This window comes from Diabrotica undecimpunctata, chromosome 3 (genome assembly GCF_040954645.1).
Source record: "Diabrotica undecimpunctata isolate CICGRU chromosome 3, icDiaUnde3, whole genome shotgun sequence".
In the NCBI taxonomy this organism is placed as follows: Eukaryota; Metazoa; Arthropoda; class Insecta; order Coleoptera; family Chrysomelidae; genus Diabrotica; species Diabrotica undecimpunctata.
This window is the reverse complement of record NC_092805.1, coordinates 37,119,750-37,140,482: the sequence shown is the minus strand read 5'-3', so window position 1 is coordinate 37,140,482 and position 20,733 is coordinate 37,119,750. Positions and strand designations below refer to the sequence as shown.

The 20,733-nt window shown below is 33.0% G+C and overlaps 1 long non-coding RNA gene across 2 annotated transcripts in view; it reads left to right on the top strand.

The window, feature by feature from the left end:
- The first annotated feature begins 15,127 nt into the window (after window positions 1-15,127).
- The window catches only part of LOC140435558 (uncharacterized), a 78,309-nt gene continuing 72,703 nt past the window's right edge, over window positions 15,128-20,733 (top strand). For both annotated transcript variants that reach the window (XR_011950174.1, XR_011950173.1), the window contains exon 1: window positions 15,128-15,237. This is a non-coding gene — a long non-coding RNA (uncharacterized lncRNA). The remainder of the gene's footprint in view (window positions 15,238-20,733) is intronic.

Sequence of the window (20,733 nt, the reverse complement as noted above, 5' to 3'; positions counted from 1 at the left end):
TATACACAGAATGTACATCAAAACATATAACAGCATAACGATCAGAACAGAACCTAGAAGACTGTCAAGAAGAACTTAAGGCCATAAATTATGACATTTTAGGCTTATGCCGTACGAGGCTTAAGGCAAAAAATTAACTCTACTACAATCAGGACGCATTTTATACCAATACAATTCAGACAATAAATAAGATATAGCAAGCGTAGACTTAATGGTACATAAGAGAATTGAAAACTTGGTAAATAAATTTCAAGGGACTCTAATAGGGTTCTCTATCTGATACTATACTACTACTAGTAGATAAATAAATGGTAAAATAGCTTTATGAAGACATAACACTGCCAGGAACCTAGAAAACATATATTACGTAATAATTGCTGAAGATTTCAATACTAAAATTAAAAAGAATAAAAAATAACACCGACAACGAATATATTGGCAATTTTGTACTGGGAAGTGGAAAATCACAGCGGAGATATGCTCTCAAATTTTCTCAGCAATAAAAAAATTCTGTCAACACTGGTATAATCAAGAATCAAAATTGTAAGCAGTAATATCTAAAAACCGCGATGTCGATGAAAGCCGGCAACTCAGGGATTCAGTTGTTTTGCTACCAAAGTAAACAGGATATGACTCACATAAACACATTGTAAATATTTTTCATTTTTTACATAGTAGTTTTCTTCAAGAGCGAAGACAGAAAGTCGTAAAATTTTATTCATCTTTAGGTGTGAGATAAAATTCTAAAATCAGTCTAATTATTTTATTAGATTATCCAAGCAGTTAACAGGTTAGATTATCCAACATCTAACTGATTTATATATTCTATCGACTCTGGAGTCGCCATTAGGAAATCCTCTGACCTGCCTTGATAGGATCTTGTGGGACACTATTCTGTAATGTGACAGATGGTTTGGGGTTGTCCGCAGTCACAGAGTGGGGATGGTCGTTTACTCCATTTGTGCATCATGTAACCGCATCTGCCGTGTTGGGTTCTGATTCGGTTCAGCATAGTACATGTGTTGCGTGGTAAGTCAAAACATGGTGGGTTTTGTGTGATGTAGGGTAAGCTGCTATTTTGTTGTTCCATCCATTCTCAGTTCAGTTCCTGAACACATTTTCCACAGCAATCTGTGCTGTTTTTATTGGCGGTCATCTGGTGCGTAAACGGTTACCGTTGGCAGCATCTATATCTTGATGAATTGGCAGGATCTCTTTACTAATTATCTTTTTCTACTCACTAGTGAGGGAGTGTATGCTCCGTAGTTTGGGTGGTGGAATGTGGCTCAGTAATGGGAGCCAATGCGTAGGGGTGGATTTGATAACTCCAGCAATCATTCTCATTGTACTGTTCAATTGGGCATCTACTTTGTGTATATGTGGGCTGTTAAGCCAGACAGAAGAGCAGTATTCCACGGTTGAGAAGACAAGGCCCAGGGCAGATGATCGCAAGGTGGAAGCCGATGTTCCTCATGTTGTGCCGCACAGCTTCTGGATGATGTTGTTTCTGGATTTAAGTTTTTCCGCTGTTTTTGACAGATGTTCCTTGAAAGATAGGATTTTGTCAAGACTCACCCCAAGGTACTTTGGTGTTTTATTGTAGGCGAGTGTGGTGTTTTCCAATTGGATGTTCAGTGTTCTTTCTGCAAGCTTGTTATTTAGATGAAAACTGAAAACCTCTGTTTTGGTAGCGTTTCGTTGGAGCCTCCATTTACGGAAATACTTTCCCACTGTGTGTAAGTCTGCCGTAAGGATTTCTTCTGTTTGTTCAAATGACTTACACCTTGCATTCTGTTGATTATTCGAGCGGTGGATTTACAGGAGAATGTATGGAGGAGCTTGTATATCATGCCTTCTCTCCAAACTGTATCGTAGGCCGCTGTTAGGTCTATGATGCGGCTGCAGTTTTAAGTTTTCCTTAGAACCCTGCCTCAATAAATGTGGTAAGTGAAAGAACCTGATCTGCGCAGCTTCTTTTCGGTCGGAAACCTACCTGATCAACCGGTATTGATTCAAGTAGCTTTGGACTAATTCTGTTATAGATAAGTCGTTCTAGTAGCTTGAACGTTGCCGATAGTAGGGCTATTGGCCTGTAGTTCTTAGGGTTGTTATAATTTGGTTTCCCTAGTTTTAATATGGCAATAATCTTTGAGCGTTTGAGTTCCTGTGGTATGGTACCGTTCTTCATAATATCTGTGAAAAAGTGGGCCATCCATTATCTCGCATATTTGCCTCTGTTAATTAAGAATTCGGGATGAATATTGTCAAAACCTGCTTTACCTGGCTTTACATCCTTAAGAGCTATAGTGACTTCTTCGCAAGTAAAAGGGCGAGAGTATTCGGTTTCTGCAGATTGGAATTTTTAAGTTTTGAGCTCTCGTTTTACCTTGATTGTATTGTTCCTTGTTATGGGAGTTCCGGTTCCTAATTTTTTTAGTAGTGTCCATGCTTGCCTACTTGATGTTTGAAAATTAAGACTTTCTACAGTTTCCGTCAATTTTTTTTGTCACTCTGCATCTAGGTTATCTAGCAGTTCATTGGCTAATTCTTGATCGCCGCTTTCAAGGAAATTTTGGTACAGTTCTTCGCTGTTATGGGACCAACCAGGAATGTATTATTTTCGGTAGCCTCTTGATATATGATTTATGGCCCTGCTTATTACAGCTTCAATGAATCTTTTGTAATTTCTGATGGTAGGTGATATCCAGCCTAGAGTCTTGTCCAGTTCCGCAGAAACGCTACCCCAAATGGCTTTCTTTAGATTCCAACGTGGGCGAGGGATGGATGTGATTATAGGAATCTAGATTCCTGCTTCTAAAATCACTGGGCGGTGTTGGCTGTGTGGGAAGTCGTTCATTACTTTTCGAGAGACTGCTAGAGGTTGCCCATTTTTATTAGTAGAAACAAAACATAGATCAGGATTGTACTCATTCTTCAATGCTGCTGACATGAATGTAGGTCGGTCTTTAGCGTTAAACTTTGGTGATAGGTGTTCGTCCTTCGCCCATTTTACTAGTGCATTCCCATTGCTGTTGCATTGTTTATATTTTCACTGCTCATGGTGACTGTTGTAGTCCCCCACGTATATTGACGGGTGCGGATGTGTGTCGATGACTTGAGCTGGCCAAGATATAGCCGGTGGTTTGTAGGTGTTAGTAACGGTGATACTTCCAATTTTTACAACATTGTGAATTTCATCATCAGTACACGTGTAAACAAGGACGGCGTTTTCTATGTTTTGTTTAACATACGTTGCTGTGCCGTATGATCGATACGTAGCACCCAGTAGTTCAAAGCCAGGTATTTTTTCCCTTTTTCGCAATTGTTATTTTTGTTATGTCGTTATCTTTTAGAAATTTTGATAAGTACTGGCTCTTTGAATAGCATATGCTTTCTACATTTAAGTGACAAATTCGGATCATGGGTCCGAGTTTTCTAGTCGTTGGGTCGTGAGAAGGGCCATTTGTATTATTTTTAATTTGCCTTCTGATAACGTTTAATGGCATTTTTTTGCAATGTGTCTCTGGTCAGGAGATCCTGAGATTATCTGACCTCCAGTATTTGCTAGTTCATTTAGCGTTACCCAGGGTGCACGTGTAGTATTCTACTACGGACGCGAACTAGCTCTACTACCCCATCGAAACAGTACACATGTATTTTAGTGTTGTGAGCAATAGTGTTGTGAAAGGCGAGAGCAGTCAAAGTAAGCAATGGCCAAATTTTTCGATGGGAAAAAAAACTATTATATACAACGTGTATTATGGACTTCGTGAAAGGAATAAAAGTATGTTGATCAAAAATGTCGTTACGAAAATTTATCTCTTCAAAACATTGAAACCAGAGGTAGAAAACGCATTTAGCTTGAAGATGATACCAGATATGCTATTCGGAGGAAATTCCACGTTTATTTTTTTCTGGAACGAAATCCCAACCTAAAAGAAAGTTGAAGTCAAAATAAATTCCGATGATTTAATACCCAAAATATCAAGACGTATTTTATTGCAAAAATTAAGGCAAATGTGTGGCAAGATTTTGAAATTAAAAGTCGTCGACAAGTCTTCATTAAAGGGTTTTTAACAGTTTTAAAAATACCAGTTTTTTGAACAATGGCTTCATATTCAAATCCAAGAAAATTAACGGTTGTCTTAAGGAAATGGACCCACAAAGATTCGAAGGTTAGTGTTTAAAGATTCTACCAAACCTTGCAGCAAATTCTGTCACATGTCACCTATATCTTCACCACCGCAGTGGTTAGCGTACAGAGGCGCGTTGGACTTTCCGAGTTTGAATTTGTATCAGCCCAAGTGTCTGATGAGGTTAAGATATGCAGAAATTATTCATAACACTTTATTGATACCGATTTGAACACGGGAAGTTTAATGAATTTGTCCTCCTAGGCAATATGTTTGGCCATTTAATTCAACAAAGCGATAGCAGCTTTTGCTAGAAGATTTAATCTTTTACATATTTCACATAGCCCAGAGAACAGGAAACGATATTATTATATCGTTTTCGTTTATGGCCGCCGAAGCAGGTAGCGCCTCTGTACGCTAACGACTGCGGTGATGAAGATATAGGAGACATTCGTTGGAGTTTCTGAGTTTGAATTTGTATCAGCCCAAGTGTCTGATGAGGCTGGGATGTACCAATTGTCAACTCTACGGCCATACAAAAAAATCTGCCACCTGCCTGCAAGCAATCTAAATTGTCCACGCAAGGAACGCAGCAATAGCGTACAGTGTGTACTTTGTACGGAAAATCATCCGCAGAGTATTCAAACAACTACATAAAGAAAAATTCCCTCAAATTGGGGAAGAAACCAGAGACCCATAGAACAGGCGTCAAGGAATCTGCTTTCTCTTACTTTTATATTAACCTTTTATTTATTTAATGACAATAAATTAATTATTTAATTAATTATCTAAGTGTCGCAAATCATACATAAAAAAACAATCTCAGGGTGCCATTTTATTATACAAAAAAAAATAAATCAGCTTAGGTTATACTTATATTTTCTCGTGGCTTCCAGTATCTCTTAGTTGTTTCTTGTCGGGATAAAATCGGAAAAGGAAATAAATAGAAATATAAATAAACAAATACAAATATCTTTTATTATCAAAAGAAATATCAGGCGTCAAGACAACCAACTAGTAATCCCGGGTATTTTTTATGCCCAAAAAACTTGTCAAACTTGTCAAAATTGTCAAACGACTGAAATCACAAACCAACAAAGTAATGTCGGCTCAAACAATTTAACTACAATTGTCAACCTTAAAAACCTGATGGCAAAATTAATGCAGAGAATGGACACTATCCTTAATCTCCTTACCACTATGATTTCCAAAATAAACTAATGCAACATAGACTTAAAATAGCTATCTGAAACTCAAATAGCCTAACGTAGCGTGTAGCGTATTCACGAAATCAAGATCGTATCAGAAGCTCACCGAATAGACAAAAATTATACTAAAATTCGAAAAAAGATTGGTCACTACCAATGACGTATAATATAATAGACTAAGCAGTCCCGTATTCTCCCTATATAATCGGGTGTCCTAAAGATCTCCGCTCAAGGTATGTTTACCAGAACAGCGGCGTGCTCATTTCTATTTTAATGACAATAATTATTTTTTTAATTAAAATTAAATATATATGAATTTTTTTTGTGTTCTCGTCTACAAGAGAAAAAATTATTTTTATAATGTTTGTAAAGTACATTACCTGAATTTTAATCATTTTACCAACAGAAAATATTGAAGTTTTGCCTAAAGATTAAAAATTCTCATTTTTTAAATTGTATTAAGGACTATTGATTGTTATTTAGTGTGAAGGAAATTTTGATAAATAAATCTAATCAGGTTTGCTAAAAGTCTATAAATAGTAAGTGAAAATTTATATCACGTTCATATCACTTTTCAATCAGCTGTGTTGGCATCTATGGTTGATTTTCTTTTTCTGAAGCCTGGCGGATATTGCCCTAGTGTATTTTCGGTAATTTATCTTATTTCCCAATGTGCTTGACAATATTTTGTATCTGGTGTTCAGTAACATGATTCCTCTGTAGTTACTGATATCCTTCGGTCTCCTTTTTTAATATCGTTATTAGATGACCCTTTCTCCACTACATCAGTATACTTTCTCAGTTCCCTGTATTTTTTATTAGTTTAAGAATCCAGTGCATCAAATTTTCTTCTTAATTTTTTATTAATTCATTTTTTATCATTTCCTGGTGGTTTTCACTGTTGCAATAATTTCATTGTATAAAGCAACTTTTGAAGTTTATATTAAGGAATTAGGAAGAAAAGTAATAGGTTACTTGAGTACAAACAAACAACAAACTTTTGAATTCTAATGTCGTGTTTTGTTGTAATGAATTAAAACCAAACAAAAAAAACATCAAATCAATTATACATTTTTAACAAAAAACATACAAAAGAAATAAATCATAAAAAATTTTGCAACATAATTGGTAATTTAATTAACGCATTAATGCACACAACGTAATAAATACAGTTTCAATTATTTTCTAAGATATACAATATGTTGTATATAAAGATACAATATGTTATAATAATAAATAAGTTGTATACCAAAGACTTCTATAATTATAATGGTGGTGTGAATATACAAAATAAGACAAGATAATGCCCTGCTTAAATCGCACAGACCGATCAGCCTTACATCATTTTTGTTGAAGGCAACAGAAAACATTCTTGATAGACATATTAAGGGAAGACCTTTGAGGGATCATTCTCTCAATGGCAACCAGTATGCATATCAAGAAGGAAATCAACAGAAACAGCAGTGGACAAAGTAGTTCAGAAAATCAGTCACTCAATTAATAATGAAGAGAATATTTAGAAGGCACATTTAATAATACCCTATCAAATAGATCCACTATCAATGTGTGTTACTATGTGTAACTGGATCAAAGCAATGCTGGAAAATATATTGTTGAGTGAATAGAAGATTGTCACAAAGGTGCAAGGAGAGATTTTGGCCAAAACTGCTAAGGGTGTCCACAGGGGGAGTGTTTTCTCCCCTCCTCTGGTCACTCCTGGTGGATCACTTGATGTCACTTCTTGACGCACACGGGGGAAGAAGTACATGCCTATAGGGATGATCTAGTAATTATGGTAAGAGGAAAATATGGTAATTTTCTTTCCAGCACACTCCAAAGAACATTAAATATCCTTAGTAGGTAGTATGACATGGAAAAATTCTCTATCAATCTTAGTAAAACATGTAGGAGTAATATTAGATAAGCAGCTTACATGTAACGCCCAGTTGGAAAGAATAACCTACAAAGCAAAGGTTTCCCTTCCTACATGTCAAAGAGTATGTGGGAAAATTTGGGGTTTGAAACCCAAACCGATGTACTGGCTATATATGACTAGTCAGATCTATGGTTACGTATGGCGCACTTATATGGTAGTTTAAATAACAACAAAAGACCACTTAATAGAAGCTGAATAAGCTTCAAAGACAAGCATACTTAATCATAACACGAGCAATTTTGACTACCCTAACTGCCTCATGGAGGTCATGCTTGATCTCTCTTCATTACATATATGGATGGAGAAGGATGTGAAGATAGGAGCATACAGAAGGTGGATAAGATGTCAGGAAGCAGGGCAAAAGGATACCTGGATCAAATCTGGAGAGATAATTAAAAATTACCTAGATTTGGAAATAGTACCAGATGCAATGCAACCTAAATATAATTTTGAAAAATCATTTACCATCCTCTTTATAGGAAGGTACAAATAGGAGTTAAATAAAATCAATGCATTGGCCATTGGTAAATTGTTGGCAGCACCATCAAAAGTTAATGAACAGACTTTTATGCCTGAATCATAAATAAAATTTAAGCAAAGATTTACGAAGGATGCTTTTTCTTATTCACAAAAACTCTCAATTAAAAAATATGCAATTGGCACTTTAAGATTGTCATTTAAGGCTACTAACATAAACACCAGTGCCTCTCATGCTTCTGGTATATTATTCTATATCTGTACCAAAATCTACAGAGCCAATAAATTTTTTCCCATCCCATTTTACTAGCTTACGAATAGACATTTCGTTCAGCACTAAATTACACACAAGTGTTTTATTTTGCTTCCCTGCTTCTTCAATTTTGTTTTTCAAAGCATTTAAAGCTTCTTTGGACAATCCGGGTGCGCCATCAACAGTTTGGTACCATTTTGGGATGGTTGATGGGTGTGATAATGAATTATTAAAAGCTCTTCTTATAAAATCATAGGCTTTTGCTGAATACAATTTAAAGCCAGTGCAAATGACCTTAATTCTGAAGAATATTTGGCACCCTTTAAAAATCATTAAAACAATGCTTTGGCTGATTCTGGTAAAGAGGCCTAAAACAATAAAAATTACAAAAATAAAAGAATATAATAATAATTTAATTTTGTTCTTTATGGAATATGTGACAGAAAACTTACCAACAACACAGATTTAGAATTTTCTGTAACATAGTTTTTCTTTTAATGATTGTACCAATGCGTTTAATGTTGTTGCTTGTCGTTTTCATCTTTTAGTAGATTTTCTTAGGGTGTCAATTTGTTTCTTTTTTTTTGCTATATACACGTTTACTGATTCCATGTATCTTTTTCTTTTTCTTGGGCAGTCTAAGTCCGACATGGAAAAATCCCCCACATAATGCTTCCTAAAAATAAAAAGATTTAATGAAAGAAAAATTGCTTATTCAAGGATATAATAATGCAAATGAAAAATTAAATTTTTAGCTATTAATTCTCTATCTGCAGCATGCCCTTCAATATTTTTCTTGCCTAAGAGTTCCTCAGTATCTGAGGCAGACAAAATTATTGTAGTTCACTGCTAGCAGTTCGAAATTTAAATTGTGGGTGTCTGATGGACTAGGGAGAGCTTTAGTTCCTACCACCTCTTTAACATCAAAATGATCACAACAAATACGTGACCATCTGGAAAGCTTGTTCTTATTTAATTGTAAAATGTATATCCAAATTTCCTGTTTTTCTTCGTCAAAAGGAAATCTATGAAAAAAAAATTAGTAAAAAAAATTATATTTAAATGATTTTAATAAAAAAAAAGAAAAAGTTTAATGGAAATTGTTATTATTCAGTATAATAATTTATTTATTTATTAAATAAATAACAACTAAACGCCTCCACTGGCTATCAAAACATAACCTAATATATTTATAAAACATACATATAAAAAATTACTTACTTGAAAAGTGATAACGTTTCGCTCTTCGAACTTCAGCGACCACAAACAAGATACCTAAATAGCATTTTACTAAAATAGTAGGTAAATGACTCAAAAATTTTAAATAAAATTTGCTTGTCACAAAAAATATGTAAACACACAATTTCATATCAAAACAATAAACAATAACAAAGGTATTTCATGTTGCGGACACTTTTTAAAGCGTTCACGGAGTCTATATTATATTATACGTTATTGGTCACTACAGAAAACATCCAAATGACAAAGCACAAGGTGGCGAAGCTATCATTATCAAATCTAATATAAATCATCATGAGTTAAATAAGTTTAGTGAAAAGTACTTACAAAATTAACTAGCATTGTCATTGAAAATGTGAAAAGTAGGTTCTTATTTGTTAAATTCCAATTCGAATATTTCAATGTGAAATAACCACAAAAATGAAGCACTTTTCGGGGAAAACTCATCAAAACTTTTTGAAAGTGTTTAAAAAAAGCTTTACTTTCCTTTTTTCACAAAGTTTCTAGCATCAAATCTAAGCTTTTACGCTCAAAATAAAGTCGGTCCCATTTTTTTTTAATGTGAAATCACCCCCTAATGAGCATCCCTAATACAATTATTGGTTAGTGCTTTATAATTAACTTTTTTATGTTTTGCTTTATTATCATTATTCTGGCTTTACAACCCTGCGTCGGTCCTAGCCTCCTCAAGAATTTCTTTCCGGTCGTCCCTATCCATCGCCTTTCTCCGCCAAGCACGTATTCCCATATTTCTCATGTCTTCATCGATGTTATCAAGGAACCTTGTTCTTGGCCTTCCTCTTCTTCTCCGACCAATGGGTCTATCAAGGAGCGTTTTTCTAGCTGGGTCATTTTGTTCCATCTACATTACATGCCCTATCCACCTAAGACGTCCTATCTTAATATGTTTTACGATATCAGGTTCCTGGTTAAATCTATAAAGTTCGAAGTTGTATTGTCTTCTCCACACTCCATTGTCATTCACTGGTCCATAGATTCGCCTTAGTACTTTTATTTCGAAAGATCCTAAGATGTTTTCATTATTTTTTCCAGTCCAGGTCTCTGAACCATATGTTAGGACTGGGTGTATTATTGTTTTGTAGAGTTTTATTTTTGTATTTCTCGATATAATTGGGGATTTAAGGAGGAGATTGACATCTGTTAAGTGTGCAAATAAAAAAGCTTTATTTTTGTTTTTTTCAGAAAGTTTCAAGCATCAAAGCTAAGCGAGTTACGCTCAAAATAAAGTTGGTCCCATTTTTTGGTAAAAACACCGTAAAAATCACCTCCTAATTAGCACCCCAAATAAAATTATTGGTTACCGCTTTATAATTTACTTTTTTTAAGTATTGTTTATGTGATTTATAAGTTTGAACAGTTTGAAGTACTTATTTTTGAAAAAAAAATGATACAAAAAATCTTGAAAAGTAAGACTTTTGTGTAAGACAAAAATTTTTTAAGATATGGCTGTTCAAAGTTTGCATACACTCGTGAAGTTTTTTAAACACTTTATTGTATAGCTTAAAAGCTAACCGAGTTATGAGTAAAAAACCAATCACATATTTTAGGAGATATCAGAACGCATATACTGGGGCATTGTAAGATACACAGACATACTTTCACTCATCCTTCCAAACTAATAAGGGTTATTTTTTAAGTTGAAATAAAATAAGTTCATAACATTTTGATTAAAAAATTATATTTTTTCGGTGGCGACACTGAAAATTTTGTGAGGAAGAGTGCGGAGTGAAACTTTAAATAGTCAGAGCTTTATTAATAACTGCCTTTCCAAATTGCTTCAGTTTGTCTACGAACAATATGCTAATGATGATATTATGTTTTGGCCAGATCTAGCATTAAGCCATTACTCAAGAGATACCCAAAACTGATTACCATATATCTTTTGTTCGCAAAAACGATAATCTTCCAAAGTTGTCCTAGGCTCATCCATTAGAGGATTTTTGGGCTTTAATATCTAGGAAGGTTTATTATAGAGGCAGGAAAGCCCAAGATGAGCAACAATTAAGACAGCGAATTTACGAAAAACTAAGGAAAATTGATCGGAATGAGGAGTTTGCTGTAAAAAGGATGCAAAAGGATTGTTGGGAAATTGAAAAAACTGTTTTTTAATATAAGTTTCTATCTTAACCCGAAATACATCATATCAATCGATGACAAACAGATTTAGTCAATACTTGAGACACTTTTCAAGTAGATAATTTTTTAAAAAATGAAAAAAGTTAGATCTGCATCTTTCTTGCACCAAACACATGAAATAATGCATCATTTTTAAGAAAAAAAAACAAATTCCCAACAAAAACTCTTTTATTCGGTTACAACAATCAAACGACTATGGTTTGCCTACTACACAAATACGAAAAAATCTGTAAAAAGAAACAGGTTGGTGTCAAAAAAATAGCATTCAGAGAAAAAAAAAATAAAACATTAAACACACGGAAAACACATCCTTCATTCATCTATCCGGTCGTCATCTTTCGTTCCAGATGATTCGGTTTTCTGGTTCTCTGCCATGGCTGCATCACTTGTGAGACAGGTGTAAAAAGCCATTTGGTCCATAGGAACGAATCGTGTTACCAACTGCATTATATCTGCTTTTTGGCTTTTTTGACAGGTATAAAATTGCAATAGACAGGAATATCAGAAAATACTGACAGTTCGCTGTCAAGGTTTCTCAAGGTTTGGAATAAGTGAAAATTTGGAAGGCCAGAAGATATACTGACTTTAATACCATCTAAATGTTTACTGCTTTACTGGAAAATTCGGTATTTGGAAATCTGGAATCTTTGCTTTTCTGCATCTGAGATAACTTTTTTAAAATGTCCTTCATAGTGACCACTAAAGTTCAGCATCATATTTTGGTTTACTAGAATGGAAAAAACTATTTGGATGATTTTTTAACAAAATCAGCATATTGTTGGGGGCTAAAAACGTAGTTCTTCTTTCTTAAAAACGTCTCAATAACTCCAAAGCAGCGATCATAGAAAATAAAGCTATGTCCTGGCTCAGGTAAGCGGTGCTCTATGTTGTCAATAGACCTAGTTCTCACCAGCAAATACAGACACTGAATTATTACTGAGTTTTTGTTTTGCGCAGCATCGTTATCTGAGAAAAGGTATAAAACTTTAATATTTTTAGGGAGTATATTTTTTATATAGTGGTACAAAAATGACACTACCTCGTTTGGTGACTTTCGAGCCGTAGTTTCATCATACATATAAAAGCGTGCTTGATTTGTCTTACAAGAATGGACGCAGAAGTTGTATGTCTACACCTGGCGTTTGTAGAAAGCTTCCTCAGCAGAAATTTTTGGAAGTGGAAGGTTTTGTTAAAAGTCAAAAGTCAGAACCCCCACTTCGTAGCTATGCTTGCACAATGTGGTTTTCTCCTTCAGATTTCCTTGAAAAACAAATCGGCCTTAATTTCATGCAACTTCTCTTCCGCTGCTAAAACTTTTCGTTCATTTTCGTCGAGGGTCACATCTTTGAGTTTGTTATCTAAGACATCACATTTTTTGCACGTATCTGATCAAGGTGAGCCAAATCTGTAGTTGAAGTTTTCTTTGAAGTATCGATAGTAAAAGTCATAGGGAACTTAGGGTTTATATTTAGGATTGCACTTACTAGTTCGTAAAGTTCCAAATAGAGTTGCATCTTCTTTACATTTAGATCTGGAGATAAATAGAATCGACGGGATTTGTTTCTACTATAGTGCGATTCACGCGTTGGCAAGCTCTGGATCTACATTTTTGAGTGTTTCGTTAGATTTTCGGTTGAGTCTATTTGTATGCTTTCCTTTGTTACTAGGTGGCGCTGCAATATCTCTGTCACGAAAAGTTTGACCAATGAGATCTACATGCCATGGATATGTCTAAAGCATATCTACAAACTCGTTTGGATAGCTTACCCAGCTTTATAAAGTATTTGTGGGAATAAGTGCGGTCTTGCCTTGATACTAGTTTGTATCAACCCTCTCAAATAGGTATTTTGCAAATCTTTGTCGCCTATTTTCTTAAACTTTTGTAAGACAACTTTTCTTGTTTCTTCGTCCACATTCTGAAAACATTTGTACCTGCAGTTGCAGTTCGATTCAGTTAATCTCGGTCCCTTCTGTATTCCTTTCGAGTTCGTATACATTTTCCCTTCTGCAATAACTTTTTTTTCATATCTCTTTTCCAGAGAGTGGGGTTGGCACTTTTTCTATTTTTGGTTACAGGAACAACTGGGGGCTCTTCCGTGGGCTTCATGTTGACAATAGGTTCAATGTGTTGTTTTTTTTTAAAGAGGTACGTTTCTTCTTTGAATGTTTCCTCCTAGCTGAAGATCCTGCGATATCACTATTAAAACAATTTTCATCAAAGCTTGTAGGTTCATAGTCTGACTCACTAGCGCTAAACGGATCTGACTCGGTTTCACTCATTTTTACACGACTACGCAGTAATGATAGCTACTAACAAGTCATACAGTGATGCCACATGAAGTCGAAGAGAAATCGTGATATCGGAAGAAATAAATCGTAAGAAATCGTGAGATTTCGCTACAGTTGAATTTTGAAGGAAATGGGAGTTTTTAAATAATATATAATTATACAAAACTATTTTAAATACGTTATATTGTTATATATTAATTAATATATAACTACATATTTAAAAATTAGTGTACTAGAAAAGGGCCTATTTTAGGGGAATTAGGGGAACCACCAGTATCAGATATAATTTTGAGGAAATTACCCTACCTACCTATATACCGCAAGCTATGAATTAATACTTATAAACATTTCTTTATAGTTTTCATATCTCAAACACACACTTCATTTTGGTCTGTTGATCCTTTAATACAAAATTCCGGCTATTCTTGATATTTAATGATAAAAATATACATAAACATCAGTTGTTTATGGACCGATATTTACACTTTCCAAAGCAATAAAGAATCTTTTAAGCTTTGTTTATATTATTTTGTGTATATTAATTGGAGTAGTGCAAGCACTTTTATATAAAAATACAGTCGATTTATGAATATTTCAAGGTGACAATCTAAGAGCACTTTAAAAATGCTGATTTTCTCGTATACATTTTATTAGGTACCCATTATTCATCTTGAGATTTACTAACAGTCTAAACATTTAAAAAAACGTAAGATATGAGACGTCCAATCATGAGATCTTGTCTTCAATTCGTGAGATCTCACGATAAATCTTGAGGAGTGGCATCACTGAAGTCAAAACAAATCAGCTGCCCTGCCCGACCCAGCGCCAACAGAAGATGAACCTTGCATTCCTTGCAAAATGGTCTAAATATGGAGCTGCATCCTTCTTACAGCAAACTCCTCAATTGTGCGTCCAAGACCTCATAAGAGACATTCGAGGAAATGAGTCACTACACACATAATTCGAATATTATAGTTTAGTTAAGTATTGAGTCATAATTTTATGATAACTAGTAACTAGTTAACGTTTAAATAAATTTCTTCATTAAAAAAAAATTAGATAAAATATTTTGTGCTAAAACTTTTAGGACATAGGGTATTAATATTTGGTTTTATTTAACTAATAAATTTCCCGATCACTGTACTAAACCAACCATAATTAATTAGAAAAAAAAAATAAATTATATATGGCAACATTCTATGTTATTATATACAAACTATAATTTTGCTATATTACATTGATAAAATTAATAAAAATTCTAGTTAATTTAATTACATCAGCCTTCACAATATAATGAATAGTGATTTTAACTATAGTTCAGAAGTTATGTAAAAAGAAGAGGATGTATTATAGATATATTATAGAGAAATATAATGAATTGCAATATATTTTAATTGAGATTAACGCTAATTTTTATGAAATGCTATTTCCGCATTTATTTTATAAATAAGACAGCCATAACTGAATGCATGCCAATAAAGAACAAAAATGATGGGAGGCAATATGAAATTAGTCATTGTGTGCAGCTTATTGGTGGTCTTACTGGTAAGTTTATTTAAAATTGTGAAAAATTGTTTAAAAGTGATGTGAAAATTAAAAGATAATTAAAAGTATATAAGAATCCATTACAATACCATTATATTTAAAAAATAAAATTTTTGTATGCCCTTTTCCAAAAATTATATTTTTGTCGCTGATTAGACTGATCAACACGTTTTAATGCTGCAAAATATAATTATATTTTTTCTGTATAGGTAATGCATTTAGTTGTAAATATTAAAGTCATATTAACGTATTTAATCTCTTTACACTTAAGAGATGATCTGTATATACTCCTTATCCTAAGTTCAGTCCAAAACAAAAGATCTTTTGCTCAGCATTTTCGCAGAATTTACATGTTGGTCTATTCACTTGCTTATTATATATATATATATATATACAGGGTGTAACAAAAAGATAGGAGGTCATAAATTACATCACGTATTCTAGGATCAAAAGTAGTTCGATTGAACCTAACTTACCTTAGTACAAATGTGCACATAAAAAAGTTACAGCCCTTTGAACTTACAAAATGAAAATCGATTTTTTCCAATATATCAAAAACTGTTTTGAGATTTGATATTGAAAATAGATATGTGGCTTTCTCATGGCAGGAATATCTTTTAAAAAAATAACAGTGAAATTTGTACTTCTCATAAAAATTTCATGGGGGTTTTGTTCCCTTAAACCCTCTTCAAATCTTTTATACGTTTCAATTAAATTATTATTGTAGTACCATCAGTTAAACACAGTGTTTTTAAAACTTTTTTGACTTTTAGTACTTTTTCGATAAACCACGTTTTATCGAGATGGGGCTACTTTTTTACTATGTAAAAATTTTCTATTATTTTCAATTATAATGGTGTACACGTTTTCTGAAATGGTAGATATGCATTTAATTCAGGGTAAATTTGAGCAGGCTAAATTAGGATTTTATATAATTACTAGTAATACAAGTGAATGCCAAGGGAATAGTGTAGCCGCTGCAAAGGCGTTATCAAGAAAAACATCCTAATCTAAATGCACCAGGCTAACAATAATTTCTTTCCAATAATCGTCGTTTACGAGAGACAGGCACATTGTAACCGCAATTTAACAGGTCGACTAAAAGTAGATATAAACGATGAAGAGATATTGGAAGCAACAGTACAAGAGTAGTAGCGGCTCAATTAGATGTTTCTTACATGATGATTTGGAGAAGATTCAAGAAACAGCAGTTTCATCCGTATCAGTTAACACCCGTTCAAGAATTACTGGATGAATAAAATCATAAAGGAATGGAGATTTGCGATTGTTTTTTAACGCAAAACGAAAAAAATTGTCAATTTTATTAATCATGTTTCCATCATAATACGCACATCTAGGCCGAAGAAAACCCCGCACAAAAGAAGTCTTTCATAACCTTACCTAACAAAAGAAATTTTAAAGTCAATGTTTGGGCAGGAAATGTGGATAATAACCTTATAGAGTCAGTATTTCTCCCAAACAATTTAAACGGCGAAAATTATTTACACTTTCTACAAAGTACTTAGACGAGGTCAATCTCACAGTCAGGAAAAATATGTGGTTTTATAGGATGATGCACTACCACAATGAAATAAGAGAATATCTTTTCGATCAGAATCCTGGACGCTGGATTGAAACATCTATTTCTTGCTTTTTTCTTGCAGTTCTTAATTCAATTGACTTTTGGTTCTGGGGTTTTGTAAAAGGGTATGTATATTTCGTACCGATAATGAACTAACAACAACTAAGAAATATAATCATGGAAGCTGCAAATTGATTTCGTCAGAAGCCCATGATTTTCCAAAATTATCGATTTTCCTTTTTAAAATGGTGTCGAAGGTATATTCAAGAAAATGGATACAATTTTGAACATTAGTACAATCCACTACATATTTGTAAATGGTTAAGTAAGATTATAAAGACCTGGTAATAACATGAAAATTTATTTATATTTATTTAGGTAGGTACTCAGAAATTTTCAAACATATTAAAAAAGAAGCCGCATAAAAACTGGTTAATCGAAAAAATACTAGGAGGCAAAAAAGCTTTAAAAAGACTATATTTAACTAATGGTACCACAATAATAATTTAATTGAAACCTATGCAAGCATTTGAGGGGGATAAAGGGAACAAAACCACCATAAAAATTTCACTGTTATTTTTTTTAAGATATTCCTACCCTAAGAAAGCTACATGTCCATTTTCAATATAAAATCTGTAAAAGTTTTCAATATAGTGAAAAAAAAAATAGATTTTCATTTCATTACTTCAATGGGCTGTAGTTTTTTAAATGTGCACATTTATACTAGCTAAGTTAGGTTTAATCGAACCATTTTTTGTCCCAGAATACGCGATTTAATTTATGGCCTACCTTTTTGTTACACCCTGATAAAATATACATAAATATATATATATATATATATATATATATATATATATATATATATATATTTATATATATATATATATATATATATATATATATATATATATATATTTATATATATATTATAAATATATATATATATATATATATATATATATATGTTTCTTTGGGGAAGTAACCTACGTTAACTAACAAAAGACGACACTTAGGTGATCTCAAAAACCCCATACTTAATGGGTCTTACTTCATCAATAACAAAGCTACTGGGTGTTTTTTTTTTGCCTATTTATAGCAAACTATTTTGCCAACTTCCTATTTAACGTACAACTTTTTAAACACACTGTATATTTTCTTTATAGTTGGCACGTGAATATACTTTAAAGTGTCCAATAGATTAATAATTATTTATTTCTAATTAAAAGAAATCCACAACTGGATTAAAAAATAATAATATTTTCAAACTTTCTAAACTTAGTGTGCGGTGATAATGACAGGACCTTTTTGTTGAACAGATACGGTGATTTTCATTTGTTTTAAATAATGTACTACTGTCAAACATACTAAATGCTCTTTTATTTTTATCGCATTGCATAATTTCTTTGTGTGTTCATACATTATTTCTGTATTAAGAACTAATAAAATGCCTTATCAATTGAGCAACGAAGAATATGTGGAAATGGTAATATGTGTATGGTTTCTGTAATGGTAATGGCAGAGCCGCTAAAAGACAGTATGAACCGCGATTTCCTCAACGAAGAATACCAAGTTGTCGAACTTTTGAAAAGGTGTATGATTATTCCAGAATATATTCATATTCATATATTCATAGTCATATTCTCTGTCATAATTTTCCAATATTCACATTTTTCTTTAATCTGTTTTTCTTTAGCTTTTTTTTATTTCTCTTTTTAACAACTTCAACATCTGTTGTGTTATCCAAATTTTGTTTCTTTTAATATTTTTGGCTAGATGTTTAGGCCAGGAAAATAAACAAAAAGGTATTCTGTTTGTGACACTGAACTGGACAGGCAAACCGGCCAGTTGTTTTTTAACTAGTATTTACCTCTGTTACAAAAACTTATAATACACTCATGGACAAAAATATCGAATATTTAGGAATTTTCCAATTTTTTATTGTAGTCACTATTATTTCAAAATAATTTTAGATTACTGATAATACTTATATAGTAGGCTGATGTACTCAACTGTTTTGAAATATTTTAATGTTTATTTTGACGTTTATTCAGGGGTTAGTGTCATTCGTACATTTAATCATAAAAATCCTTCTTCACGGAAAGGAAAAATCATACTAATTCGGTTATTTTTAGTTTAATTTATTAAGTTTAATTAAATATTATTTTGATTTAACTAAGTTTAAAACAAGTATCCCACCAATTTGACACTGCGATGAAGTCCAAGTAGCACATATTGTAATTTTGTACGAGAAGGATATGCCCAAAAAGTTATCGCACGACGTCTCAGCAGAACTGAATCTATAGTTTCGAATACTCTAAAAAGGTACCGCGAAACAGGAAATTGTGTACGAAAATCTGGTCAAGGACGCCCAAGGTGCACAACTGCAATTGATGACCGTTTTTTGGTTCTTAATTCTACACGAAATCGTTCATTGACATCGATGCACCTCAGAAGTGAGCTATTAAATGTTAGACAAGTTAATGTGAGTTCACAAACAGTTAGACGAAGATCAAAAGAAGCAAACTTAAAGCCCAGACGCCCCGCCAAAGTTCCACGTCTTCTCCAAAATCATAAAGCTCGTCGTTTGGAATTTGCAAGAACACATATTTAGTCGAATATCGACAACTGGAAAAACGTTCTTTTTACTGATGAGACCAGAATCCTATTATGGAAGCCAGATGATCAAAACTACGTCTACAGAAGAGTTGGAGAACGATTAGCCAACTGCAGTCTCGCCCAGACCGTTAGTTTTGGAGTTAATGGCATAATTCTTTGGGAAGGTATTAGTTGAGAGGTACGTACCGCACTTGTGGAAGTGATTGGACGGATGACTGGTGATTCTTACGTTTAAAATATCCTGCAAGGTCATGTTTTGTCATATGTTGGTTACATTGGATATGACAGATTCACGTTAATGCACGATAATGCTCAACCACATGCCGCTGCCATAGTGAGTAATTATCTTGATGAGGTCCAAATTCGAAGATTGGATTGGCTACCATTTAGCCCGGATTTAAATCCAATAGAGCACATATGGGATCACTTAAAACGCAGCATACGACAAAGAAATCCGGTTCGAAATACGATAGAGCAGCTTCGATATGCTGCACAGGATAAATGGAGTGCAATTTCCCAAGGATATCTCCAAAATTTACTTGCAAGCATGCTGAGAAAGATGCAAGCAGTAATAAGAGCTAGAGGGGGGAATACTCATTACTGATCATGCACTTCTTTTAGTTAAAACGACTTGTTTAAGCAATTTAAATTATCATTTAAGTTTAGAATAAAATAACCTTATTTACCTAATATTAAACATTTATTTTTTTCACAATTTTCTACGCATAGAAACTTAAAATTGTTCATTAAACATTGTTAAAATAAACTCTATTTTACAATAAATGACTTGATTGACCAGAATTTATTTTGAAAGAACAAAAATTTGAAAATTCCAAAATATTCGATATTTTTGTCCATGAGTGTATATTTCCTGCAGCTTATTTTTTGGACTTAATTAGTTATCAAAAAATCAAGGTGAAAAACCGGTAAATTTTCACTTTTTTCGTATATCAGAAAAAAGTAAAGCATTTGAAACACATTTAAGAGTAATAAACTATATTATAATATATAAAAATAATAAAATATAAGCGTATAAATTATATAAAAACATTCAAAATGTCGTTGATAAATGTTATCAACTTTTTTAAAAATTAATTTAGATCCTTTACATTACACATAATGTTGGGTCTTGTAGTGCTTAAAATATGAATAAAATTGCGAAGCGATCGATCAAATTGTTTAAAAGGTATTTTATTTGTTTAACCCCAAATAAATTTTTTTTGCAACAACATAATCAGAAAATTATGAAGTTACATTACTTCTACACTTGCTTATGAAAGAAGAAGAATCATTTTATC